At 54.6% G+C, this 27,146-nt stretch overlaps 1 long non-coding RNA gene across 1 annotated transcript; it reads right to left on the reverse strand.

The window, feature by feature from the left end:
- Positions 1-4,515: 4,515 nt before the first annotated feature.
- Positions 4,516-11,387, reverse strand: LOC138421532 (uncharacterized). The gene is made up of 4 exons (XR_011249524.1): positions 11,119-11,387; positions 10,606-10,756; positions 6,953-7,089; positions 4,516-6,191 (listed from the first exon to the last, which is right to left on the reverse strand). It is a non-coding gene; the product is annotated as an uncharacterized lncRNA (long non-coding RNA).
- Positions 11,388-27,146: the final 15,759 nt, after the last annotated feature.

Below are 27,146 nucleotides of genomic sequence, written 5' to 3' on the forward strand. Positions count from 1 at the left end.
TGTCACCCTGCTTATTGAACTTCTATGCAGAGTACATCATGAGAAACGCCGGACTGGAAGAAGCACAAGCTGGAATCAAGATTGCCGGGAGAAATATCAGTCACCTCAGATATGCAGATGACACCACCCTTATGGCAGAAAGTGAAGAGCAGCTAAAAAGCCTCTTGATGAAAGTGAAAGAGGAGAGTGAAAAAGTTGGCTTAAAGCTCAACATTCAGAAAACGAAGATCATGGCATCTGGTCCCATCACTTCATGGGAAATAGATGGGGAAATAGTGGAAACAGTGTCAGACTTTATTTTGGGGGGCTCCAGAATCACTGCAGGTGGTGACTGCAGCCATGAAATTAAAAGACGCTTACTCCTTGGAGGGAAAGTTATTACCAACCTATATAGTATATTCAAAAGCAGAGACATTATTTTGCCGACTAAGGTCCATCTAGTGAAGGCTATGGTTTTTCCTGTGGTCATGTATGGATGTGAGAGTTGGACTGTGAAGAAGGCTGAGCGCCAAAGAATTGATGCTTTTGAACTGTGATTTTGGAGAAGACTCTTGAGAGTCCCTTGGACTGCAAGGAGATGCAACCAGTCCATTCTAGAGGAGATCAGCCCTGGGATTTCTTTGGAAGGAATGATGCTAAAGCTGAAGCTCCAGTACTTTGGCCACCTCATGCGAAGAGTTGACTCATTGGAAAAGCCTCTGATGCTGGGAGGGATTGGGGGCAGGAGGAGAAGGGGATGACCGAGGATGAGATGGCTGGATGGCATCACAGACTCGATGGACGTGAGTCTGAGTGAACTCTGGGAGTTGGTGATGGACAGGGAGGCCTGGCGTGCTGCGATTCATGGTGTTGCAAAGAGTCGGACACGACTGAGTGACTGAACTGAACTGAAATTACCAGTACAGAAATGAAAGAGGCAAAATTGCTTCAGATCCTGCCAAAGTTAAAAAAGTATAATAAGGAAATATGATGATGTGCTTTAAGTTTAGATAACTTAGATAAATAAAATAGGTAAATTCCGTGAAAGACACACTGTAAGTGCTCACTTGAAAGAAGCATGATTTTAATGATCACATTCTGTCAAACATTGATTTTCTAGTTAAGAAACTTTTCACAAATGAAACTCCACTCCCACATTATGCCAGATATTTAAGGAAGAAAAATTAGAGTACACAAAATCTAAGGACACTGAAAAGAGGGATCACCTCCCAAGTCGTCATACACGAGCAGCATGGCTGTGATTAAAAATGAAACAAACAGATAAACAAGAGAACTGCAGACAAATACAGCTCATGAACGTGGACGCAGATATCCTCAACAACGTCTCAGCAACTACAATCCAACAATGTGTAAAAAGGACAGCAACACACAGCCACAAGAGATTTATTTCAGGAAAGCAAGGGTAAATCAACATTCAAAAAGCAATTGATGTAATTCACCCCATTAGTAGATTTTAAAAGAGGTGGGTAGGTTGGCAACCGGGCCTGGGGATATGCATCACCCACTGGGTAAATGGCCGTCCACAAGAGGTCTCATTTCAGCTCAGTTCAGTCGCTCATTCGTGTCTGACTCTTTGAGACCCCATGGACCGCAGCATGCCAGGCCTCCCTGCCCATCACCAACTCCCAGAGCTTGCTCAAACTCATGCCCATCAAGTCGGTGATGCCATCCAACCATCTCATCCTCTGTCTTCCCCTTCCCCTCCTGCCTTCAATCTTTCCCAGCATCAGGTCTTTTCCAATGTGTCAGCTCTTTGCATCAGGTGGCCAGAGTATTGGAGTTTTAGCTTCAGCATCATTCCTTCCAAAGAATATTCAAGGTTGATTTCCTTTAGATTTGACGGGCTTGATCTTGCTGTCCAAGGGACTCTCAAGAGGTTTCTCCAGCACCACAGTTAGAAAGCATCAATCCTTCCGTGTTCAGCCTTCTTTGTGGTCCAAACTCTCACATCCATACATGACTACTGGAAAAACCATAACTTTGACTAGACAAACCTTTGTTGGCAAAATGATGTCTCTGTTTTTTAATACGCTGTCTTGGTTTGTCATAGCTTTTCTTCCAAGGAGCACGTAACTTTTAGTTTCGTGGCTGCAGTCACCGTCCGCAGCGATTTTGGAGCCCAAGAAAATAAAGTCTAGAGGCAAGTAGTGACCTGAAAAGAGTGTAAGCTAAAAGAGAGGGAAAGACTTGCCAGGCTGAGAGCACTGCTAGCAGCAGTGCAGCTGGACAGTCGACCCAACGACAGCCTGGTGCTGAGATGGAAGCCTCCGCGTGGGTGCCCTGCCCTCTTCTTAGTATTTTGCAGTTTCATTTGCAAATGTGCTGTCAGCCTCCAGGGAACAGGGCAGGTTCAGAGCTTTCTGTGCTGTGAAGAGCTCCTTCCACCAGGCCCTTCTGAGGGCTGGGGGTGGTCAGCCCCCTGCAGTCGGTCGGAAGGACCCTGAGCAGAGTCCCAGGGCAGGAGTAGGGGAAAGGCTGGCAAACAGCGTGAGGGGGGTGGGATGAACGGTGTGCTGAGTGGCCAGAGGTTTGACCCATTGGCAGAGGGCCCAAGGCTGGACCACGGGCAGGCTGGCAGCCTTTGGACCCTCAGTGGTGGGGACTCAAGAGCTCGGGCTCAGAGCAGGGACTGAGATGGAGACCTCCTGCCCGGAGCTGCCGTCTGGGTTTCTCTCTCTGCGCTGGCCCCAGTGAGCCCAGCTCCACCTACAAGGACGCCACGCCCAGCCTGGAAGCAGAGGCGCCGCCAGCACGCGCTGCGGTGCCGAGGACGCCACGCGAGCCGCAGGGGCTCAGACAGGCTCTGCAGGCCCCCTGGAGTCTCGGTGAGCTGGTTCAGAGGCGACACTGCAGGGGCGCGCAGAGGCATGGCCCACAGCTCCTGCGACGGTTGCTTGTACGAGTCACACAAAGAACTCGAGTCCGCTTCCCAATATCTCTATTTCCTGCAGACATTTTAAAATTAAAAGTTTCAGCTTCAAAGTTAAAAACACAAGGCTGTTTGTCACCAAAATGACACACACTCCGCTTGCAGAGGCGGCTGAAGGCTGCCCCTGGACTCCGTCCGGGCCCTGCTCCATGAACCAGTCCCGTCTCATAAAGCCTCCCTATGTCCCGCCCTGCCCCGTGTCCTGGGCTCTGTCCTCCAGAGCCATCCTGAGGGTGTGAAGAGATGCTGGTAATTGGAAATGTCCTTTTGGGTTTGTCACCACATAAATGCTTAAAACAATACTTCCCACCATCATTACTAAGACATAGTGGGTGTGTGCTTTGTCACTGATTCCAACTCTTGGTGACCCCGTGGACTGTATCCCACCAACTCCTCTGTCCATGAAATTGTCCAGGCAAGAATACTGAAGTGTGTTGCCATTTCCTGCTCTAGGGGAGCTGCCCAGCCCAAGGATTGAACCCAGGTCTCCTGAACCTAGGGACTGACCCTAAGAATTGCAGATGAATTCTCTACTACCTGAGCCACCAGGAAAATCCCAACTAAGACACTAATTTTTACCAAATTTGTGTGAACACCCCTCATTCTGAACCATGTTTTTAGTTTGTGGGTTCCCTATATCATTACTTGAAAACAGGAACAGTGTCTTTTTGGCAGGATGATAGTGAAATTCAGATTAATAACTCAAAAGTCAGATTTTGAGAGCGTGTTGTGAACTCTCTGATACTGATAAGTGTCCATGATATTTATTCTCTTGGGAACGGGAACCACACAAAAGAATTTTCTTCGTGCTAATACAAGCAGAAGTCCACATTCAAAAACCGAAAAGCTATGGGGCCTGGTTCTTGCCCGCAGGGGTGACGCAAGAGGGTGCCTTTATCTCCTGAGAGGCCGAGGTCTCCTCGGGGCAGGGCTGAGCAGTCTTCATTGTAAGTCACTGACAAGGCATTGCAAATGCTGTGTAAAGCATGTTTCAGGGCTTCACCTGACGTTTTAAGGAAAATGACCTCTCCTGGGGGGACACAGCAGCTTATGAGGTTCTGACGGGCTGCAGTGAAGAGTCGCTGACCTCGGCGTCTGCCTGCACACACGAGGGTGGAGTCTGCAGAGACCAAGTGGGACCACTGCAGGCAGCACCGGGTTCTTAAAGGCTTTCTTTCCAGTTAGAAACTGACAGGCACACTCCTAGGCTCCTTTCAGAAAACCAAGCCATCAAACACGCGATGTTGGTTCATGAACAAAGACTCAGAGCATTTGTGCTTTGTAAAACCAACCTGGCATGGCACTTAGAGCGTTAAAAGCAGTGGGAGGTTTTAATTAGATTTCTGTATTTCCAGCCCCAGCATGCAATATAGGCATTATGAGTCAAGAGATGAGTAATCATTTCGACATTAAGTTTGGGGTGGAAAGAATGGATTCAATCACTTCCTCCATCAGACATCTTCAGAGTTCAAACCACACTCAGAGTGGCCAGGAGATGCTATCCTGCATCCCGGCAGCAAACCTGAAATGGTGGGCAGGAAATTGGACTGTTCCTACACAGGAAATAACAGCACTCTGTCAAAATCTACAGGAGAAACACGTGTTCAAATTTGCCATCAGGGCCTGACATATCTGATCGAAGAGCGAGAGGGGACAAAATTACAGGAGTCGTGGAATCTCTGCGCAGGACAGCGTCCCTGGCTCCCGGGGTCAGCCGGAAGTGAGCACTGACTCAGAGGCGCTGGCTGAATGCAGAGTTTTTTGCCAATAAACATATATATGTCCAATAAAGTGGGCATGTGTACATCATGCTTAGTCGCTCAGACGTGTCCGACTCTTTGCAACCCCATGGACTGCAGCACGCCAGGCTCCTCTGTCCATGGAATCTCCCAGGAGAGAATACTGGAATGGGTTGCCACTTCCTACTCCAGGGCCTCTTCCCAGCCCCAGAGATGGAACTCCCACCTCTTGTGTCTCTTGCAATGGCAGGCTAATTGTTTACTACTAGCGCCATCTGGGAGGCCTGCATGAATATGCTATACATGTGTTAAAATTCTATATTGATTTTGAATAACAAAGATTTCTTGTGGACCCTATGTTGTCAACATTTTTTTTTTCGTGAGAAGTAACAAAGATGTGCACTATATGTAAAATCTTCAGGTCAGTACTTTGCTTATTAAAAACAACAACCACCTTATTTTAAGGACGGTTGTAGAATTACAGAAAAACCGAGGCGTTTCCATCTACCGTGACCCTGCTCTCATGGACCATCCACACACAGTTCGGTAAGGTACATCCGTAACAACTGGTGAACCAACCTCAGAACACTATTGATCGAACTCCGTACTTTACAGAGACTTCCTGATTTTGTGCCTGTTTGTCCCAGATCCCACTGGATACCACGTCATGTTGTTGCTCAGTAGCTAAGTCGTGTCCAACCCTCTGGAACCCAAGGACTGCAGCATGCCTGGGTCCCCTGTCCTTCACCATCTCCCGGAGCTTGCTCAAGCTCATGTCCACCGAGTTGGTGATGCCATCCAACCATCTCACCCTCTGTTGCCCACCTCTCCTCTTGCCTTCAGCCTCTCCCAGCATCAGGGTCTTTCAAATGAGTCAGCTCTTTGCACCAGGTGGCCAAAGTATTGGAGCTTCTGCATCATTGCTTCCAATGACTATTCAGCATTGCTTTCCACGTCATATCTGGCACCAGCAAACCCAAGGTCCTCTAGTTCATCAGCTATGCTTTCTTCTAGAGCTTTTTTATTTTTTTTTTATTTTTATTTTTACTTTATTTTACTTTACAATACTGTATTGGTTTTGACATACATTGACATGAATCCACCACAGGTGTACTATTGCATTTCACGTTTAGGTCCACGGTGAGCTTCGGATTAATGTCTGTGAAAGACGCAAGGTGTCTCGGCTCGTTTTGATTTGCGGGTGAATGCCCAGCGGGTGCATTTTTCAGGTGACTGTCTCACTCCTTCTCCAGGAGCAAGCTGGTGCATTTGTGCGGATTTCTGCCTGGGCTCCCCACTCTGCCCCTCTGGTCTCTGCCTCTGTGTGGCCGTCACACCAGGACTGGGTCACTGCAGCTTCTCAGCGAGTCTTGAGGTCGGGCTGCGGAAGTGCTCCAGCCTCGCTGCTCTTCCTCACCATGTGCCAGCCATTCCCGGTCTTGGCTTCTCAAAGCAACTCCAGCATCAGCTGCCAGACATGCTCCTGGGATTTCAGTTGAGATTCTGTTGAATCTGTAAGTCACCTGGGGAAGAATCAACAGGTTAACAATACTGAGTCGTTCCACCCATGAGCATGGAATTCTTTGTATTCAGAATTGCTTGGTTTCTTCAATCAGTTTTGTAGGTTTATACGAGGAGGTGATGAACACATTTTGCCAGATTTAGATTTATACTTAATTATTTTAGTTTTATGGATGATTAAAAGCTGTGGAAATTCTATATTAGTATATATTTAAACCTCCAAGATATTTAAAACAAATAGAGGCAGAACTATATGAGAAATAAACTTATTTGTTATGAAATATGCTGCTCAAGTATAGTGTTACATAGTGGCCCTTTGTAAACAGATTCGTGTAAATTAGATATTCATATGGCTAAATATGGACATGGAAGCCCACTTCAGCAGGCTTGCCTGGGAAATCCTACGGACAGGGCAATCTATCTGGAGGGCGACAGGTCACAGGGTCACAAAAGAGTCGGACCCAACTACTTAGCGGCTGAACAACAACAAATACAAACTAATGGATTAATTAACAAACATTGATCCCAATCTTATATACAAAAATCTATTCCAAATTATAGCCAGTCTCTTGGAATAACCCATAATGGAAAAGACTATTGAAAAAAAGAATGAATGTAGGATATAGCTGAGCCACTTTGCCGTACAGCAGAGATTGGTACCACATTCTCATCAACTATATCTCGATAAAAACAATCTACTCCAGATGGATCAAGAGCCTACATATAAAAGGCAGGACAGTAAAAGTTCTAGAAAATTACATACATGAGAGTCAGTGGGGATTTGGACCATCTCTAGTTTCCGTGATCACCAGGAAGCTTCGTTTGGGAGGTAGGATGATGTCTCCTCCATCCCAAGATGTCCTGGACCTCCCGCCTAGAGCCCGTGGGTGTCCAGGCTACCTGGAGAAGGGGACCAAGGCAGAGGATTCACTCAGAGAGGTTAATGGCTGACCTTGAGATGGAGGGATGACCCTGGCTCAGCCAGTGGGCTCAGACTGCCCTGGGCCCGGTGTAATCTCAGGGATCCTTGTGAGTGGAAGGGGGAGGGGGAGGAAACGATTCAGAGGAGAGAGACTAAGGAAGAAAGGGGTGGCCCTGAAGATGCACTAAGGAGCCAAAGCCAAGCCACGTGGGCGGCTCCAAAAAGCAGGCCAGGGCAGGAGGACAGGTTCTCCCTACAGCCTCCAGGAGGAGGGCAGTCCTGCAGAGACCTGCGCTGGATTTCCCCAGAACCGCAGGCTCAGACATTTGCATTGCTAAGCCAGGATTGTGTGGTCCTTTGTTGCAGCAACTATAGAAAATCAATATCTTCTGTAAATATGTGCATGAAGATCATGTGCCTTCATCTCAGGTGGTTCTCGCAGCAGGAGGGGGAGGAAGACATGCAAGGTCCATTCCTGGGCTCAGACGGAGGCACATGGCCTCAGGGATGTATGTTTACCAAAGAATCAGTCTTAAGAATAATTGCATTTTCAAGCCAAAGGCTGTCTCCTGGGAGCTGAATCAAACTGAGCATCTTCACTGGCTTAAGCCAGCTTGCTCTTGGGTCGGCCAATGGCTAAAGCTGATTGACAGGCACAACCATAGCCCCAGGCAGACCTTTGTGAAGAAAGTTTGGGGTGGGTGGACACAGAGGTCAATCTGCACCTACCTCTCCTCAGGTGAGGGGTCCCTGGCCCCAGGGCTTACCTACCCCTGCAGGAAACTCACTTTGTGCTAGAGAGCATCCTAATTTCTTGGTTAGCACATCAATGGATGCTCTGTTATTTTTCATTTGCTAAGTCATGTCCAACGCTTTGCAACCCCATGGACTGCAGAACGCCAGGCTTCCCTGTCCTTCACCATCTCCTGAAGTTTGCTCAAACTCATGTTCATTGAGTCGGTGATGCCATCAAACCATCTCATCCTCTATTTCCCCCTTCTCCTCCTGCTCTCAATCTTGCACAGCATCAGGGTCTTTTCCAATGAGTTGCTCATCGCATCATCGGAGGTGGTCAAAGTATTGGAGCTTCAGCTTCAGCATCAGTCCTTCCAGTGAATATCCAGGTTTATTTTCCTTTCGGATGGACTGGCTTGATCCCCTTGCTGTCCAAGGGACTCTCAGGAGTCTTCTCCAGCACCACAACTTGAAAGGATCAGTTCTTCGGTGCTCAGCCTTCTCTACGGTCCAACTTTCACAGTGATGCTATAGACATTGTATGCAAAGGGAGGAAAGGAGGGTGTGGAGAGAGAGGGCTATTGATGTCCCAGCAGCAGTGAAGGAAGCAGACGTGGGGGCCAGATGGGGGAGGGGCAGTGCTCACCATTTCTTCTTCTCCTTCAGTATTTTGCCTCTGGAAGACAGTCGCCCCTGAGGATGCTGTATTTAGAAAAGCAGTTGGAGTGAGAAGGGTTACCTTTCAGATCCTGCAGCGTGTTGATGGAATGGAGCCTTCCCGTGTGCAGCTCTGAGGCACAATTATGTGTCAGCAGGACCCCTTCCGAGAGCTGGAGATGGAGCCGGGGCCCATTTGTCGTATTTAACATAATTATCCAACAGCTCATCCTCTGCTCCCCCATCTGTCCTTGCCTCTCTACACGTGAAATAGGGAATTGGACACGTACACGGGCTGCGTTTTGTCAGCCGCGCGCAACTCTATGCCCTGTTATCCGAGCAATTCCGCTGGATCGCAGTCTGCTTCCTGAAACATGAACATATAACTCAGGGGCCCCTTCATTTCTCTCTTTGCATAGGCTCCTGGTTTCAGAGTGCTTGCGTATTGAGCCATTCCACGGCCTAACCCTGTGTGCTGAGCCTGGCAAATAGAAATAACTCCAGTTTGCGGATGCGAAACATAATAACACTCAGATAATCCTGACAGTGATCCCACAGCACTAAAGCTGCCCCAGCAGGGGTAGCGGGCGGTTTCTAGGGTGCCTGGGTTCTGCCCGTGGGCCTCTCGGGATGCCCAGGGAACGGACTCTGCTGCTTCTTGCCTCCCAACACTCCAGCTCCTCTTCAGCTGCAGGCTCAGCTCTGGGCAAGGCCACACCAATACCCATGAACGTTGGGAAAGTCGTGATGGGGGTCCAGGCACTCCCTTGCTATCCAGACCTTGGCTGCCCAGAGTGCGGTCCCTGGTGCAGAATAGTGACATCACCCGAGGACTTGCTAGAACTGCAGAACCCTGTCTGCCCCAAGCTGGGATCGAGATTGGCTGGAGAGACATCAACAACCTCAGATACGCAGATGATACCACTCTAACGGCAGAAGGTGAAGAGGAACTAAAGAGCCTCTTGATGAAGGTGAAAGAGGAGAGTGAAAAAGCTGGCTTAAAACTCAGCCCTCAAAAAACTAAGGTCCCATCACTAAGGTCCCATCTGGTCCCATCACTTCATGGCAAATAAGATGGGGGAAAATGGAAACAGTGATAGGTTTTATTTTCTTGAGCTTCAAAATCATTGCAGATGGTGACTGCAGTCATGGAATTAAAAGAAGCTTGCTCCTTGGAAGGAAAGCTATGGTACACTTAGTGTATTAAAAGCAGTGACATCACTTTGCTGACAAAGGTCCACATAGTCAAAGGAGAAGGGGGCGGCAGAGGATAAAATGGTTGGGTTGCATCACTGGCTCAACCGACGTGAGTTTGAACAAAGCTCCGGGAGATGGTGAAGGACTGGGAGGCCTGGCCTCCTGCAGTCCGCAGGGTCCACAAACAGTCAGACACAACTTAGCAACTGAAAAACAAAAGAATCAGAAAAGGGACAGTGTCAGCTCGAAGAGACTGGAGCTAGAACCCAGGAGGTGGGCAGAGAGATACCCCAGAACGTCAGAGAGATTCTGGGCCGCAGTGTTCACCAACCTGGGAGCAACCAGCTAGGAGGAGGGGTGAGTGGAAAGGTCTCGGAAACCAAAGAAGGATGCGGGGAGCAGGCTCACAATTTATGAAATGTGTTGGCCCTGTTGGGAAGTTTAGAGCTAGTACTGAAATGGCGAAAAGCTCGAAACAACTAAGCAAGTGAAAATCCAAGACAATTCTCACCCTTCACCCAGAGGCAAAAGTTCCATGACCCTCTGTCCTCTGTGTTTGAGCACGTGTGTGTGCGCGTGTGCGTGTGTGTGTGTGTGTGTGCATGAGAGACAGAGATTGAAATTGCTGAGTCCTGAACATGGATTTACCAAACTGCCAGAATTCCACTGCAGAAACAGGAAAAGGGCGGGGATCTGTGGGGGGCGGGGGAGGGGGTGGTTAAAGGCCACAGGACTCATTAGAAAAAGTCCAAAATAAATAATACAAAATTCTAAAAAGCAAGGTCCAGAGAATAATTCATCGCAGAAGGACAGGGTGGCTCACAGGACCAGCGCTTGCTCAGATGGGAGTCGTCTGGACTCCTTAGAACTAAGTCAGCCCCGGTGCCCCCACCGTTCACACTCACCTCCCCATGGTCTCCTCGCAGCCTGCTCCGCGTGGGAGCCACTGCCCGCCCAGGGTGAGTCTCTGGAGGCTCCTGGGAGCAGGGTGGAGCCTGCACCAGAGGGCTGGGGGGTGTGGTCTTCTTACATACACTCTGGGGACTGCTTGACTTCCTACATAAACACACATTCTTTTGATAAAGCAAACATTAGGCTTTTCAAGAATAATTTCTGGAAAACTCCAAACTGAAACACGCTGTCCAAGACTCCCAGTGCCTGCCGGGGCAGCAGGCCTTCTGAGCCTCCAGTCTGCGGAGGGGGCTGGCGGGGTGCGGGCCACAGCAGCCTTTCGCCTCCTGCTGTGAGTCGCTCTGCTCATAACACACTGGTGTCCCCCACCTGTTACAGTAGGTGCCCACCCGTGTGCCCGCCCGTGTGACTGCCTGCCCATGCGCCCGCCCGTGTGCCCACCCCAGGGCTTCCCTGCTGCCTGGCTGACTGCATGTGAGGCCCTCCCACAGTCTTTCTGCACTCACCTGGGTGGTGGGGTCACCTCCCTGCGGCAGAGATCTCCCCAGCCCATGTCCTGCCCCGCCCCAGCACCCCTCCCGCCTCCATCAGGATTTGGGTGGAAGCGGCCCTCCCCTCAGGTGCCCCCTCCTGCAGTGGAGACGGGTGGGCTCAGCCCCCTGAGAGGCACCCAGCTCGGGTGTCTCTCAGGCACCCGTGGTCTCCCTGAGGGCAGGGACCCAGGCCCGCCTACTTGATAAAGGAGTGTCTCAGGGTGGTTCCACTGTGGGTCCGTGCCATCAGGAGCTAATTGGTAGGGCAACCCCTGCACCTGTGACCCCGGGGACTCAGGGACAACCCGCTGGCCTACACGTCAGGGCTCCTGGGGTCTCCTGGGGTCTCCTGGGACTGCACCTCCACCTGTCACACTTTCCCATCAGCTTTTGCTAAAACAGCAGCTCAAAGGAGACCAGCCATCACTGTCCCAACCCTGAGTCACCCCTCACCCCGTCTCCAGGACTGTGTGTGCCAGCAGCCCTGGTCCCGATCCAACATCGCCACTCGGCCCGCTGTCCCTGCTCAGGGTTGCTCCCGGGAGGCCAAGGTCAGCCCTGACCTGACAGCGGCCCAGGGCAGGTGTCTGTGTCCTCTCCCGGCATTTCAACACTTCAGCTGTGTCCCGAGGTCTTATATCTGCTCTAAAACTTGACAAGGTGCTTAGGAAGATTAGAGCCAACCATATTTGAAAAATTATTTTTTAAAAAAAGTGTACAGTATACAGTGAAAATGCAGGAGTAATTATAAATAAATCAAAGGCAGATAAAATCCACAAGTGGAAAATCATGTGAGTGTCCCTGTAGTGAGTGGTGAGAATTCTACATAATGCAATTAAATTACACAATTAAGTCCTCTCCTACTAGACCGTTATCTAGCAAAGCTCTGTTGTAAGAAATCTTCCACGAGACAGGTGCTCGAGAACAGCTGAGCATGACTGCTAACACTGCCTTCTCTTGTTTGCAGCTGAACTTTCCACTCGATGAGGCCAGCTAATCAGCTCACCTCTGGAGACCTGGAGAGAAGAGCCAGTCCTGATAGACGCACCTCACGGGAAGACGGTCTCTGTGAGACGTGGTCCCCAAGGCCACGTGCTGGCTCTGTGGTGACAGGCGGAGGGACATCATCTCTGCGGGGAGAGCTGACTGCTGGCCGGCCTCCAGTCTCAGCCAGGTGTCGGTTCTGGAATCTCAGCAGGGTCTCACTTGTCCATCCCTCCTAGAAGACTCTTGAGAGTCCTTTGGACTGCAAGGAGATCCAACCAGTCCATCCCAAAGGAAATCAACTCAGAATATTCATTGGAAGGACTGATGCTAAAGCTGAAACTCCAATCCTTTGGCCACCTGATGGGAAGAGCTGACTCACTGGAAAAGACCTTGATGCAGGGAAAAATTGAAGGCGGAGAAGGGGATGATAGAGGCTGAGATGATTGGATGGCATCATTGACTCAGTGGACAGGAGTCTGAGCAAACTGGCAGACAGTGAAGGACAGGGAAGCCTGGCGTGCTGTAGTTCATGAGGTCTTAAAGAGTCAGACACGACGGAGCAACTGAACAACAACCTAGGAACTGGGTCCAGCAGTGAATCACGAGACTCTGTCCTTGCAGGATTCACGTCTGATGGGAGAGGCAGCCAGTGGAGAGGCTGCCTCTTGGAGACACGCAGAGCAGGAGGCCAGGACGAGGGAGGTACAGACAGAGGAGAGGCGCCCAGGGAGGCTCAGTCCAGGCTACCTGAGCACAGCTCTGCAGTGGGTGAAGAGGGAGTGTGGAAGACCCCTGGGACAGAGCTCTCCCATGGAGGGAACCGCAGGTGCAAAGGCCCTGAGGCGGGAGGCCCCATCCAGGTCAGGAGCTGGGCGGCTCCCCTGGGAAGAATGGGCTGGCCCCCGGTGGGGAAGGACCCCCGCAGGGGCAGGGTGGCTTGAAGGTGCCTGTGAGGACCTGGGCTCCCACTCCTAGGGGGCTGCAGCCAGGGGGCATTCCAAGCAGACGGACAGTGGGTCATCAGAGGTCAAACTAGCATCGTTTGTTCACTTCCTGCTTTAAGAGCCTGAGTTTTCCTGCCAGATTGGGAATGTCTGCTGGGCAGACATGGGGGACCAGGCGGGAGGCTGCCAGGGGGCTGTACAGGTGGGTGACGGCCCAGGCCAGGGCAGGTGAGGCGGAGAAGGATCTGGCCCCTGCCAGGCACCTGCCAGGCCGAGGTGATGGCAGATTCCAGACGGCAGGACAGGGAGCGGGAAGGAGGGACCCCACTTTTGTCTGAAAGTTTCCCAGAAGGAAGGGAAGGGTCATGTTCCTAGAGTGAGGCCAGCAGAGGCGGGGTTGGGGAGGCCACAGTCCCCGGGAGACAAGTGGTCCAAGGGGCCTGGATCCTGGATCCAGGAAGGATGCTCACAGTCCTGAGATCTCTCCCTCAAGACCACCAAGACTCCAAGAGTTTAACTCCGGAGAAACCCAATGGCCTCCTGCCATTTCTGGTGTGGGTCCTCCCAACTCATATCCCCCACAAGTGGGATGGATTCCAGAATCAAAGCTGGTTTATGGCAATGCCCGGGAGCTAAATTTCAAATTATCCCACACAGAGGCACGCTCTCCAAGGAGCCCCCGGCCCACTTTCCTAATTTACTGAAAGGATCACAGCAACTAGTCCCTGAGGTTGGTGTGACTCCTTGGGGCTTGTCCTCTGATTCCATGGGTGGGTGTGGGTGAGAAGGATGCGGGCTTCCAGCTCCAGATTTCGGGGGTGACTCTGCACAGCGTGTGGAAGCGAAATGAGAAGCTCTGGACGCGCTCCTGGGTCAGGTCCACTGAAAGGGAGCTTTTCTCCACCAGCAGCTCAGGTGAAGAGAAGTCAGGATTGTTGCTGTCCTTCAAAAACACTCACACGCCTGGTTTAGGCCGGGCAACTCCAGGGTCGCAGCGGGTGAGGGAGCGGGCGGGACTGAAGGTTTAGCCAAGGTGACCCCAGGGCCAGGTGTGGGCGTCACGCAGCAGGGAGCGGGGCGATCCTCACACACACACACACACACACACACACACACACACACGCACACGCTGTGTCTCCCCACTCCGGCGCTTCTGCTGGTGATGACTGCATGTTCTGCACGTCACAGCTGCAGCAGAGGAAAAACAGAGGGAGGGTGTGTTGGGGGAAGCGGGTCCCGAGCTGTGCCAGCTGCTGCCCCTGCCCACCCACCGAGCCAGAGCCCCGGGCTCCCGGGCAGGAGGGGCGGGCTGCTCACATCCTGCCTGGCTGCTCAGGGGCCGTCAGCTGACGCCCAGCCCTGGTCCTCATCTGGCGAGGAGAGTGAGTCAGCGCCCATGGTGCCAGCGCCGGCCGGCGCTCGGAACAGATGGCCCGACGCCTGCTCCGCTCCATCGCCGGGGCTGTTTGCATCCTTCAGTGACTCATTTTGACATGTCCTGCCCGTGATGAAGTTTCTCCAGGGTGACCCGGGCAACGGAGCGCCACGCTACCGGGACCGCGTGGTTCAGCCTCCGAGCCGCAAGCCGCCAGGAGAGCAGCCTGGGCTAGAGGCACGTGTCGGCCAGGATGGGTGCAGGACAGGCCCTGTGTCCCGCTCCTGGCGCCTAAGATGCTGAGCCACAGCTGGAGGCTGAGGGTCTCAGGCTGGCCTCCTTCACCAGCGCCCAGGTCCCCTGTCTGCAAATATCTGCTCTCACTGGAGATGAAATCAAGAAGTGATGCCCCCATCCTAAGCAATCCGCACCCTGCTGGATCTGGAGTCTTGCAGGCGCTTGGACCCTGGTCTCACGGGGTCTCCCCCACAAGTCTGCAGCCCTCCGCTGCCACTGACCGTCACATTGTGTCTGAGACTGAGTCCCCACTGGGTGGGAACCAGCCCCTGGCACGGTTTCCCACCTGCCCCAGCTCCTGTGTGCTGAGGTCCTGCCACAGAGCAGAGCCGGGCAGCGTCTCCTGGTGCACCACCAGAGCCGCGTTGACTCAGGACTCAGCCGAGACACTCGAGCCAGCCCCGGAGATCCAGACTGCCAGAAAGGACACCAGCGAACTGATCTGAACCCTAAGAGAGCCGTTCAGCTTAGGAGGGCGCTGGGCAAAAACTCAAGCGGCTTCTCCAGTTCCCCAGACCAGTTTTGAAGCTGTGATTCGGCAGTCTGTAAATCAAAAGCAGCCAGGAAAATGGGCCGTGGGGCTTCCCAGCGCCCCGCCCGCCCCTGGCTGAGAAACTTCTCTGCAACTGACTCCCCAAGCACCAGCACGAACGTGAGGGGCCAACGCTCATCACCGCCCTCCAGCCTGTCCCCACGCTTTGACCACTTTCAGAAACAAGGGGAAAAAAGTACAGAAGCTGCTGAAAAGTAAGTCTTCTACAAGCTGAATGTGAGCCAATATCCTGGAATAGTTCCTGATTACTCGAGAGTGAGCGTGTATATGCGTATACATATATGTGTGTGTTGCTGTTCGTAGACATATCACCGACACTCAAAATATTTTCACACCATTCTGAACAGTTCAATTCCTTACAGACCCTAACAGTTAATTAGAAAGAATACTGCTGCTTTGTTATATTCATTTAGAATACATAATTGTGTTCATTATGGGCTCATAAAGAATTCGTTTGCAAAGTCAATAATTCAATAACTCCTATCAAGTCTTAACGTATGTTTAATTTTGCCCACCGTTGAATACATTCTTTTCTCACCTGTGTGTCAGGAATTAGCATTTCCGGGGATCAAAGTAAAGTCAGCTGCGACCCCTGGTCTGGAGGAGCTTGGTGCAATGGGACGTCTTGCCCGTTAGTACTCCATGCCAGAGTGTGCTCAGTCTCCCAGTAACGTCTGACTCTTTGTCGTCCCATGGACTGTGGCCCACCAGGCTCCCTGGTCCATGGCGCTCTCCAGGCAGGAATGCTGGAGCGGGTGCCATTCCCTCCTCCAGGGCATCTTCCCGACCCAGGGACTGAGCCCACATCTCCGGTATCTCCCGCATCGGCAGGCGGGTTCTTCACCACTGAGCCGCCTGGGAAGCCCTGCTTCTGAGTGGTAGCTCTATAAACACTAAACTAATACCAGGGCCTCGGAAGTCGTCACACCACCACTGTGAAACAACTGGGCTGGCGGTCACCTGGTAACAAGGGCAACCCAGATACAGCACAACCGAGTTAGCATCTTAAGGTAAGACAGGACAAAAAGCTAGCTGCCAATTAAACGTAAATTTAGCAGATCTTATCATTATCCACCTCTCAACTGTATGACTTACCAATTAGATCATGGGACCACAGAGTTCTCCCAACGCCTCTCCAAGGTGTCCTGTCAACACCTGTTGATACAAATACTGTCCCAATAAAAGTGTTAGATCTCAACAAGGGATCTGTACGTTAATTACGTTTTGAATAGACATTTCTAATTACCCACATGCCCCTGATGTTGAACTGAGATCTGTGTAAAACGAATCTTGATTGGTGAGCATAAGCTTCCAATACAGGGCTCGAGTGAAAAGTCGGCCACAAACATTTAGAGGCCAAGCCTTGGATAGACTTGCACAGTTTCATTCTAGACCCTCAGGGTCTCCGGGAAAAACCTCCGCCCTGGATCCACCTGCCGTGTCAGCGTCCCCTGTACCACCTAAGCTTGCCAGTCGAGCGGCCGGCGCTGTCAGCGCAGGAACCACCTAGATGCGCCTCTCAGAGCTGGGCACGGACTTGGCATGTGGGAGCCTTGTAACAATCGGTGTTTGGGGGATTCCTAAGATCTCCTTGATGTCAAATCATTGCCCAGCTACAGACGTTCACCAGAGAAGGGGGCGTCTGAGGCCTTCAGTCCTCTGGGGCATCTCCACAGGGGTGGGAAATGGAGAGTGGATTCAAGTGAGCGTTCACATGTAAAGCTTGGATAAGCACGCAGAAGTACGCGGCACAGCCCCACCCGAGGGTCTGGGAGGGCTAGAGAGAAACGAGGGCACCTGGGGGGGTGGGGCGTCCACGCGCACGTCACAGCGTGGACCCGGGATGTGTGTGTACCTGCAGGACCGCGTGCGGGCCTGTGTCCGGCCGGGGGAGGGGTTTTAGGGGATCCTAGCTGGATGCGGGCGGGGGGCCCTCAGGACCCGCTGTCTGAGAGGCAGCTTTGGGGGAGCATAGGCCCATTCTCCGCATGGTGCCTTCCTGCATCCCTGGCGCGTCTGTGCACTAAGCCACGCTCTGCGTGACGGATGGATCGGGCTGTGTGCAGAAGGGAGCTTGGGGTCAAGCTCACTCTGGCTCCCTGCTTTGGAGAAACAGCCGTCGGTGGAGAGACGTGCTCTGGGTGGGGAACGTTGGGTCTCCCGCTCGGGTCTCACTGGACCAGTCCACGATCCGGGACTCCGCCTGGCTTCTGAGCCACGAGTGAAATAGTGCTGAGGAAAGATCCCAAAAGCCGGGCGTCCACGTTTACCCGCTCGGAGGTTCAATCCGATTTCAAGTATCCTCTCAGCCTGTTGGCAATTTATACCACCGTCATGAATCTTATTACCAAGGGCACTTACCCCCACATTCTAGGAGCTCTCGGCCAGCTGCGCTGCGTCTCTGGGGAGACTGGATCCTGACTACCCCCTGGAAGGTAGAAACAATCCAAGACAGAAGATCGCAGCTCGTCTGGGGTGGTGCTGTGTGGAGCCAGGCCCCGGGCCGGCCGCAGGCTGCTGACGGGGTGGGCTGAGCGCTGGTCTGTTTCTGCCGGAACCACGGCTGCTGGGCCCGGCGCCACCCCGGGCTGCCCCTGTCCGTGTGGGGTCAGGGTGGGCGGGCGGGGTGGCTTTCTGGCCAGTGCTGCTCCCTGCCAGAGCTTCTGCAGGAAAGAAGGGGGCACAAGACCCCTCCCCACCCCGCCCGCCAGGAGAGTGTGAGCACAGAAAGCGAGAGTCCCTCAGTGTGTCCGACTCTGTGTGACCCCGTGGACTGTACAGTCCATGGGACTCTCCAGGCCAGAATGCTGGAGTGGGCAGCCTTTCCCTCCTTCAGGGGATCTTGCCAACCCAGGGATGGAACCCAGGTCTCCCGCATTGTAGGCGGATTCTTTACCAGCTGAGCTACCGGGGAAGCCCAAGAAGACTGCGGGTGGGCAGCCTGTCCCTTCTCCAGCAGATTTCCCGACCCAGGAATCGAACCGGGGTCTCCTGCATTGCAGGCGGATTCTCTACCAGCTGAGCCACCAGGGAAGCTCCTGAACACAGAGGGCTGCACCAGGGCGCCCCGCGGCCGGGCACTGAGAGCTGGGACTGGCTGAGAGGAAAGAACGGGGGTCATTGTTTCTTTAACTCTTGTCTGCCTTAGCTGAGTCATTCTGGACTACATTTTCTTTCTTTTTCTTTCTTCTCTCTCTTTCCCTCCTTCCCTCTGTCCCTCCCCCCGTTCTTTCTTTTCCTTGCCTTTTAGAAGCAGCGCGTATCAGTGAGAAAGCACACACCTAACCCTCGATGTCCCCTGCACAGCCCGACAGAGGCCCTGAGGCCCCTGGCTGAGGCTCCTCCCCTGCAGAACTTCCGCCTGCTCTGCCCCTCCCTGGGGCTCGGGGCGCACAGACATCGCGGAAGAGCGTGCATCATCCACCTTTGACCCAGAAACCCCATGCATGCTGTCAGGATAAAACAAATAATCGTAGATACGGACAACCTCCCACATGTTACAGATGGTGCCGGACTCGGGACGTCCACTTCAGCGGCTGAGCCTGGGGGTGGAGGAGGCGGGGCTGGACCCCTTTCTGCCTTCTTCCTGTCTCAACATCCACCTCACTGTGAGCCTTGCTCCCCCAAGCAGGCACCCAGGTGGTCAGAACCCACCCACCCATCATCCCCAGGGGCTAGGTTTTGTTGGGAGTTCCTGGAGCCTGAAAGAAATATCTCCGAAGTCTTGGCGCTCCCCAGATGTTGCAGAAAGGAGCTTTGTTACCCCAGTGTGGGGGTGGGGAAGCCAGGGGTGAGGACCCGGCCAGGCACTGTCCTAGGTGTTCTTTTCGACTGGTGGGGGGGCGAGGTTTCCCAGTTCTTGGTCCCCTCTTCCTGCCACCTTAGTGGTTTTAAGAAAATACTGAGAACTCAAAGCCCACGTGGTGGCCGTCAGCAGTACCCCTGGGGTTCGGCTTGCGGGGTGACCTCAGATCAGGGGGGTGTTTATTGCACCCTTTGATTTGGGCTATCTTCCCTTTCCAAAGACGACTCAGTGCTCTCTGTGCCATTAAAGTCATTTCACATTCTGAAGGGGAGAAATCCCAGATCTGCTCACGGTCAAGCGGCTGTCCTTGCCCAGAAGGGAGCTAAGTCCACAGAGCTCATCCCTGACAAACCCACCCGGGATGCTTGCACTGGGCCAGGAGCCCGGCTGACTCGGGGCCCCTGAGCCTCAGCTTGGGGGCCCTCATTAGAGAAAGTGAGGAGCCAGTCGCTCTGTCCTGTTTCCAAGGGCCTGACCCTGTGCCCTCTTCCCAGCAGAGAGGGACACACTGGGAGGCTCTGTGGCTGATTCTGATTAAAACCAAACTGCTGCTCAGACTTCTGAGCTAAGAGCCCTGGAAACGCATGATGCCAAGAGCCCAGGACAGGAGAAGCAACTCAGGGCTGACGGCATGTCCCGTCCAGCAGAGCAGACAAAAAACCTTGTTTCTTGAAAAAAATCTCCCTGAAGGGAATACCCACCTACAAGGTTAACTTTCTAACTGACTTATTGTCAGTTGAAGGATAATCGCTTTACAGCACCGTGTCGGCTTCTGCCGAGCATCAGCATGAATCAGCCAGGGAACTGTAAGTGCTGGGCGTCCGGCCTGAGATGGGGACAGTGACCCGTTAGCCAGATGGGCCTCGGGCCGAACGGCAGAGAAAACAGCCACAGCAGCTCCATGACTGGGCGGGGTGGGCACGAGCATGACCACAGGGTGCTGTGGGCAACGGACAGACTGGGGACGGACGGACAGACAGGAACGGAGGACCCACCAGGCTCGGGGACCCCGCTGTTTGGGATGTGGGCTGAACCTTGGGGCCCCTGCTGCGTCACAGTGACCGGGCTGGCAGGTGATGGGGACACCCTCTGAGCCACCAGGGAGGGGCCTGACCGGGTGGGGGGTGCTGGGGGCGGGCAGCTGACCCCTGCCCGCCTGGCTGTGCCCTCTGGGCACCTGGGCAGGATCTGAGGCGTGAAGACCCGGCTGCGGCAGCAGAGGGGTGACAGACTCGGAAGAAGGCGTTTGGAAGAAAGATAGCAGACAGGCAGGCAGGGCGGCGTCCTTGGAAGCAGCTGTTGGGCACCCCCGGGCGCCTAGCAGCCCTCGGTTCGGAGCTCTTCGTGGTCATCCGGGCTGCCCTCTCCACTCCCACAGCGCCCCCCACCCGCTCCAGCAGACGTCCTCCCATCACGGCGTCAGCAGCCGCGGGAAAACGGATGCCGCGGACCCGCATGCGCCCCGCGGCCAGATGTTCCATCCTCGGCAACACCTGGGAGAGCGGCAGGTGGGCCGCAGGCGACCCTCAGACGGGACTGAGACACCCGGCTCCCCAGCCGTGGGCGACGTCCGGCCCCTGCGCGCCCGGGGAACCTCGGCCCAGACGCCCGCCCGCCGGGAGCCGCAGACGCGCTCACCACAGCCGGGACCTCTGTCGGGGCCCGAGTGCGGTCCGTCCACCCCGGTCCTGCCTGCCCCTCGCCCCGGGGGTCTGTGGCCGCGACGCGTCCAGTCCTGGCCCTGTCCCTGAACACCAGGCATGAGGTCCAGGGGCGGCGGGGCGGTCAGGTTTCCGAAACGATCCCCATGGAAACAGGGGCGGGGCTCCTCTCCTCTGTGGATCTTGAGAACACAAGGCTGAGAGAAGTCCCTCGACTTTCCGGACGGTTCCCCCAACCTCAAGGCCCCGACAGGATGCCTGCAGAGTCGCCGTCTGCAGTCCTGGATCCTGACTTCAGCGCAACGACATTCACCTTGACCTCAGGTCAGGCAGGTCATGGGGCGAAGAATTGCTGCCAGCTATGAGAGGTGCGCCCTCCACCTGAGTATGGCCCATGACTCTGCAGCCCACCAGGCGCCTTCCTGGGCTTCAGTCCCAGAATTAAGGGCGGGGGGTGCCCCAGCGCCTGCTGGGGAGCCTGCTCTGTGAGATGACCGTGCGGGAGGCTGACAGGTGGGAGAGATTGTCTGCGCGATAATGAGGTTTCTGTTTTTATTTTTTTAAATACGAAAGCACGTCCAGTCATGTGTTAACAGCCAGGAGCCTGGTGTGGGTGGAATATCCTGGGCTGTGGACAGAGCACGGTCTGGACCCCAGAACCCTCTCCCAGCTCGGGGGTCCAGCTCCCCTCACTCTGTAGGGTGGGGGACTGCAGGGCACGCCACTCACACACGATGATGGGGAGGGCCGCCCTCTGCAGGGACCTGTGGGGCTCACGTCTCCCCTTCCCACAGGCCAAGCAGGAGGAGCAGGGGTCTCTGCCCTGGCCCCTCCGCGGGCCCGTTCACCGCTCAGGGGAGGCCTGGGGGAGCGGGGCCTCCCGCGTGGGGGCCTGTCGCTGCACCCGTGGTACACGGAGAGGGTGATGTCCCCAGCTGAGAAAGCGGCTCTGAAGCAGCAGCTCGGGTCTCCGGCTGTTTGCCTGGTGAAATCTTGGCGCTGCACTTTGTGGCAAGCCTGTGGCTAGTAGGCTTTAACCGGAAGTCCCACCATCCAGGGAAGGACAATCAACTCGAGGCATCTGTCCTTCCATCCCAGGGGCTGGGCCCCGGGGCGGGCTGCGTGGAGGGTGGACGGGACAGCAGCCCTAGAGAGGCTCTAATCCTACCTTCCCAGAGCCCCTGGGGACCCCTGCTGCCCCCTCCAGCGGCTGCCCTTCTTCCAACAAGCTGGGAGGCTGCAGTCGCCGCCCTCCGGCTTTAGTCAGGGCAGAGCTGAGTGAGGAGGTGCAGACAGAAGGGGCTCCTGGTCCCCACCCCACGTATCCTACCGACGTGTGACGAAAAGCCTCCGCAGAAGGCCAAGAAGAGCACGACTTGGGGCCCTTGTGCTCCGGAGCTGAGCTGGTGCCCAAGACCACCCTGTAGCCCAGTAGGTCCCTCACGGCATTCCCGGGGTCCCTTTCCACAGCCACGGCCAGACCACGATGTCCACCGCTGCGTCTGGGCTGAGCCGAGGCCACTCTCCCGGGAAGCCCCGCTCCATGCCCCGGAGCTTCTGTGACGTGGAGGTGTAGCCTTGGTCCCCATCAACTGAAAAGTGCTTCAAACGCAGCCCTGGAGTCTCACCATGAGAGAGGAGCTGGGCAGGCCACTTATGAGGGAAAGGCGGGTGCCTCTTGGGTCATTTAGAGCCTCACTTCAAGGCAAATAGAAGGTTAAAAAGTGGAAGCAGTGTCAGAGTATCTTTTCCTGGGCTCCAAAATCACTGTGGTTGGTGACTGTAGCTATAACATTAAAGACACTTGCTCCTTGGAAGGAAAGCTACAGCAAACCTAGATACTGTATTAAAAAGCAAAGACATTACTTTGTGGACGTTGACATATTGTTAGCCCATATAGTTAAAGGTCCATATAGATAAAGCTGTGGTTTTTCCAGTAGTCATGTACAGATGTGAGAGTTGGACCACAAAGAAGGCTGAGTACTGAAGAACGGATGCTTTCGAACTGTGGTGTTGGAGAAGAAACTTGAGAGTCCCTTGGACAGCAAGAAGATTAAACCTGTCAATCCTAAAGGAAATCAACTCTGAATATTCCCTGGAAGGACTGGTGCTGAAGCTGAAGTTCCAATACTTTGGCCACCTGATGTGAAAAGCTGACGAATTGGAAAACACCCTGATGCTGGGGAAGATTGAAGGCAGGAGAAGGGGACGACAGAGGATGAGAGGGTTGGATGGCATCACCATGACTCAATGGACATGAGTTTGAGAAAGCTCCGGGAGTTGGTGAAGGACAGGGAAGCCTGGCGTGCTGCAGTCCACGGGGTCGCAAAGAGTCGGTCACAACTGAGCGACTGAAAACCAGCGATGTGGGCCGGCGCCCTGGGCCGTGCCCGAGCCCCTGCCGGCTGCATGCTCAGGACGTGGGTATAGACGCGAATGCATCCTCCTCAGTGAATTAGCCTGGAGGCAGATGCTTCACTGCAGGGAGTATAGGCTAGTTTTTCAGAAGGGGATTCTTGGAGAAGTGTTGCTTTATCCCATGTGCTTGGTGGAAACGGTGAAATTTCAGAGCCGTCAACCTTTGTTCCCACAGGTGGCATTTCCTTGTGTGAACAACAGTGATGATAAAACCTCATCTGAAGGTCCCTCAGGGGCTCAGCCTCCCTGAGTGTGCAGGGAGCCCCTCAGAGGACCTGGACAGGGCAGTGGACAGGAAGCCCCCACAGATAGAGACCTGCCACGCCTGCGGCTCCCAGCTCGGGGCGGCACCTCTGGCCCCTCAAGCATGCCATCCAGCCCACTCGCTGACGCAGTTTCCAGCCTGCCAGCGTCTGTCCTGTTTTCCTTCTCAGGATCTGCCATTTTTATGCAGAAGAATGAGCGTGTCTCACAGCGTCTTCCACCGGGGAATTTGTTACAGCTCCTCCCAGGTGCAAAGCGCGTCCCCCTGCTGACCGCGGGCACAGCCGGCTCTTCGCTGAGAAGAAAGGGCCTCCGGCGGCCTGCAGGGTCAGGTGGCTGCCCCTGCGTGCTCGGAGCCAGCATGGCATCGTCTGACCTTGGTAGGGCAGGCAGGCCGTGAAAGATGGAGCTCAGCGGTTGACTCATGAATCGCCGTGTAAGACTGAACCTAATGGAAGCAAATTATGCGTGAATATTCTTGGCTTAGCTATATGATCGCTACAGCCAGAGCTCCAGTTTCCCGTGTAGTTTGCGGCAAAAATGGCACGTGGGGTAAGCAGTGTGGTCTTCGTTAGAACCTCATGAAAAGTCTAGGTTGTGTTTGTACTTGTTTACACATTTTAAAACACTCTTTCGTCTTTTCAGGCTCCTGATAGAGCGGTCACTGGGCAGGCTGCCTGCCGCTGTGCCAGCTCCAACCTGTCTCCAAATCCCCTAAGACCGAGGAGGCTGGACGTGGCCGCCTCTTCCAGGAGAAGGCAGAAGATGTGAGGGTCTGGGGATAGGAAGCAGAAACTCCTGCCTGCAAATACTCAGGGCCAGGACCACCTAGGACCAGCTGCTCACGGGCTCTGCTTGTCCCTACCTGGCCGCGGGTTCCTGTCGTCCACGTGGAGGACAGATACACTACGGGAGGGGCCCCAGGGCTCCAGGACTCCAGATGCAGGTCGGGGAGGGTATATCTGGGACAAAGGCGGGCTGGAGGTTCAGTCTGGGACCGAGTGGGTGACATCCGTACAAGAGCGTCCCCTGTGGGGTGGCTGCGTGAGCTGTTCTCCGGACAGTCCGTCCCAGCCCTGTCCTGGCACCCTCACAGGTGGCCCTGTCTGGATGGAGATCACATCATCACCGGGGGCCAGATGCATCCTTTGGGAGCACCCAGGAGGGCGGGATGGACCATGGCAGGCAGGCAGAACACTGCAGGTCACCCTTGCTGGGTGATGGTCTCCCAGGTGACAGCCTCCATAGCAACCCAGCAGCCTATGGCAGGGGCGGGGCATCCACGCAGGCTGACATGATCAGAGCCCATGGAGACCCCCCAAGTCCCTGTCAGGAGTGGAGCAGACCTCAGGTGCGCTGTCCCGGGGTCAGGTGAGGTACTCTCTCCCAACTCCACCTCCAGGAGGAAAGCCAGGAAGGGAAGGGACGCTGCCCGGAGGCATGAAGCCAATGGTGTTGGGGTGGGGGAGGCGATTCACCAGGACAGAAGGGGCCCTGGGTGCCTCCGCAAGTCACTGTGGCCCCAGGGCCCTGGGGGCTCAGGACGCGTCTGGCTCCTCCCAAGCAGCAGAGAGGCACCTGCACGTCCCAGCCTCGATTCTCGGTTCCTGCGGAAACAGCTGATCGACAGGCCTGTGTCAGTTTCAGGAGCAGCAAAACGGTTCAGCTATGCGCAGACGCCTATGCTGCTGCTCAGTGGCTAAGTGTTGTGTGACTCCTTGTGACTCCATGACCCCAGGGACTGCAGCACGCCAGGCTCCCCTGTCCTTCACCATCTCCCAGAGTTTGCCCAAACTCACGTCCATCGAGTCGGGGATGCCATCCAGCCACCTCGTCCTCTGTCGTCCCCTTCTCCTCCTGCCCCCAGTCCCTCCCAGCATCAGGGTCTTTTCCAGTGAGTGACATTCTTTTCCACTGTAGGTTATTAGCAGACACTGGGTGCGGTTCCCTGCATACAGCAGGTCCTTATTGCTCACCTAGTTTATACACAGTAGAGTGTATCTATCAGTCCCAAGTGCTTCGTCCACCCCCTTCCTTTATCGGTAGCTACAGCTTTGCTTTCTGTGAGTTGGTTTCTGCTTCGTGAATATGCTCATTTGCGTCATTTCCTAGACTCCACGGATGAATGTCGCAGGTGTTCGGCTTTCTCTGCCCGACTCGTCTCACGTGGTACGGTAATCTCTCTCCATCTGTGTGGCTGCCAGTTGCGTTTTCACCCTTCGCGTGGCTGAGTGGCATTCCATTCCATGTGCGCCCCGTCTTCCGTATTGATTCCTCCATCACTGGACAGTTAGTTTCCAAGTCTTACGTCCAGTCGCTCGGTCGAGTCCAACTCTTTGCAACCCCACGGACAGCAGCACGCCAGGCTCCCCTGTCCGTCACCAACTCCCAGAGCCTACGCAAACTCACGTCCAGGTCTTGGCGATTGTGAGTCTTGGCTATTGTAAATAGTGGCGCTATGAACACACTGGTGCACGCATCTTCTTGAGTCGTGGTTTCGTGTGGATATATGCCCAGGAGTGAGATCGCTGGACCGTGCGTGTGTGAAAGTCGCTCGGTCGCGTCCGACTCTTTGCGACCCCGTGGCCTATACAGTCCGTGGAATTCTCCCAAATGGCAGCTCTGCTGTGGACTATTTAAGGCGCCTCCTCCACGTCTCCAGCACTCACACTGCACGTCACAGCGCCTGCGGTCACTCACTGGGCTGAGCATCTCACGCACAGATGATGTTGGTGCTTCCTTCTCAGGCTCTGCATGTCACTGGACCCTCGGTCTGTGTCACCCTCCCAGGGACCCCAGGAGATCCTGCAGTTAGGCCCTTTGCACAGATAAGAAGACTGAGGCCCCGAGTGGGAGCTGTCGACGGCCTCTCCCAAGCTCGTGGGACTCCCCAGTGGGCCAGAGGGGGTGCTCTCGGCCTGGCCCAGCACCGTCCCGGCTTTCTCCTCATCCCTGGCCTGCATGAGTCACGCAGTGGGGGTCCAGGAAGCACTGAGGGCCCTGGACACTGGGAGCCCCCGGCGGGGGGCAGGTGGACGCCGGTTGCCCCTCAGTGGCCCTGTACAGCCTCCTTAGAGACAGCGCCCAGCCTCCCTGCCAGAGGGCTCAGCTGACGAGCAGGAGGGGCGCGTCCCACACTTGCTTCTTGGGCGCCCACCAGCACCCTGCAGGCAGGTTCTGCGATGAGCACCCTCGTCCTGACATCTGTGAGCCGTAGACACGGTGCTGAGAGGCCTGGGCTGCTGACCCCCGGAAAGCTGGCTTGCAGAGGTTGTGGCCTCTGTCCGGAGCTGGGTAAGAGTGATGGACACACCTGAGGCTTTAGCTGACGGTGGCTACTACCAGCCTAGACAGGTGCCGCTTCCCCAGACGCCTCACGCCACTTGCCATCCGTCTGCTGAGTTCAGTGAAGCTGAAGAAGGCCAGCCCAGTCGTCACAGAACCAAGAACCCGAAGACCCCAGAGGGTCTCCCTCCCACTCTAGGGCCTTTCTGTGGGTCACCGTAAATGAGGGTCTGGGGATGTGTGGACGTCGGCGTAAAAGCGGTTTCCCTCCCGAAAATACTCAGGACTGAGGATGCTGAGGGCGGATGCTGAGGGGGCCGGCCTTGGCCGCCCTCAAAATGTCCAGAATTATGGATTCCAAAGACAACGATAAAAAAAAAAGTTTTCCATCTGGAAGGTCTTAGCTCCATGG

The sequence above is a fragment of the Ovis canadensis genome, chromosome 16 (genome assembly GCF_042477335.2).
Source record: "Ovis canadensis isolate MfBH-ARS-UI-01 breed Bighorn chromosome 16, ARS-UI_OviCan_v2, whole genome shotgun sequence".
Classification (NCBI taxonomy): Eukaryota; Metazoa; Chordata; class Mammalia; order Artiodactyla; family Bovidae; genus Ovis; species Ovis canadensis.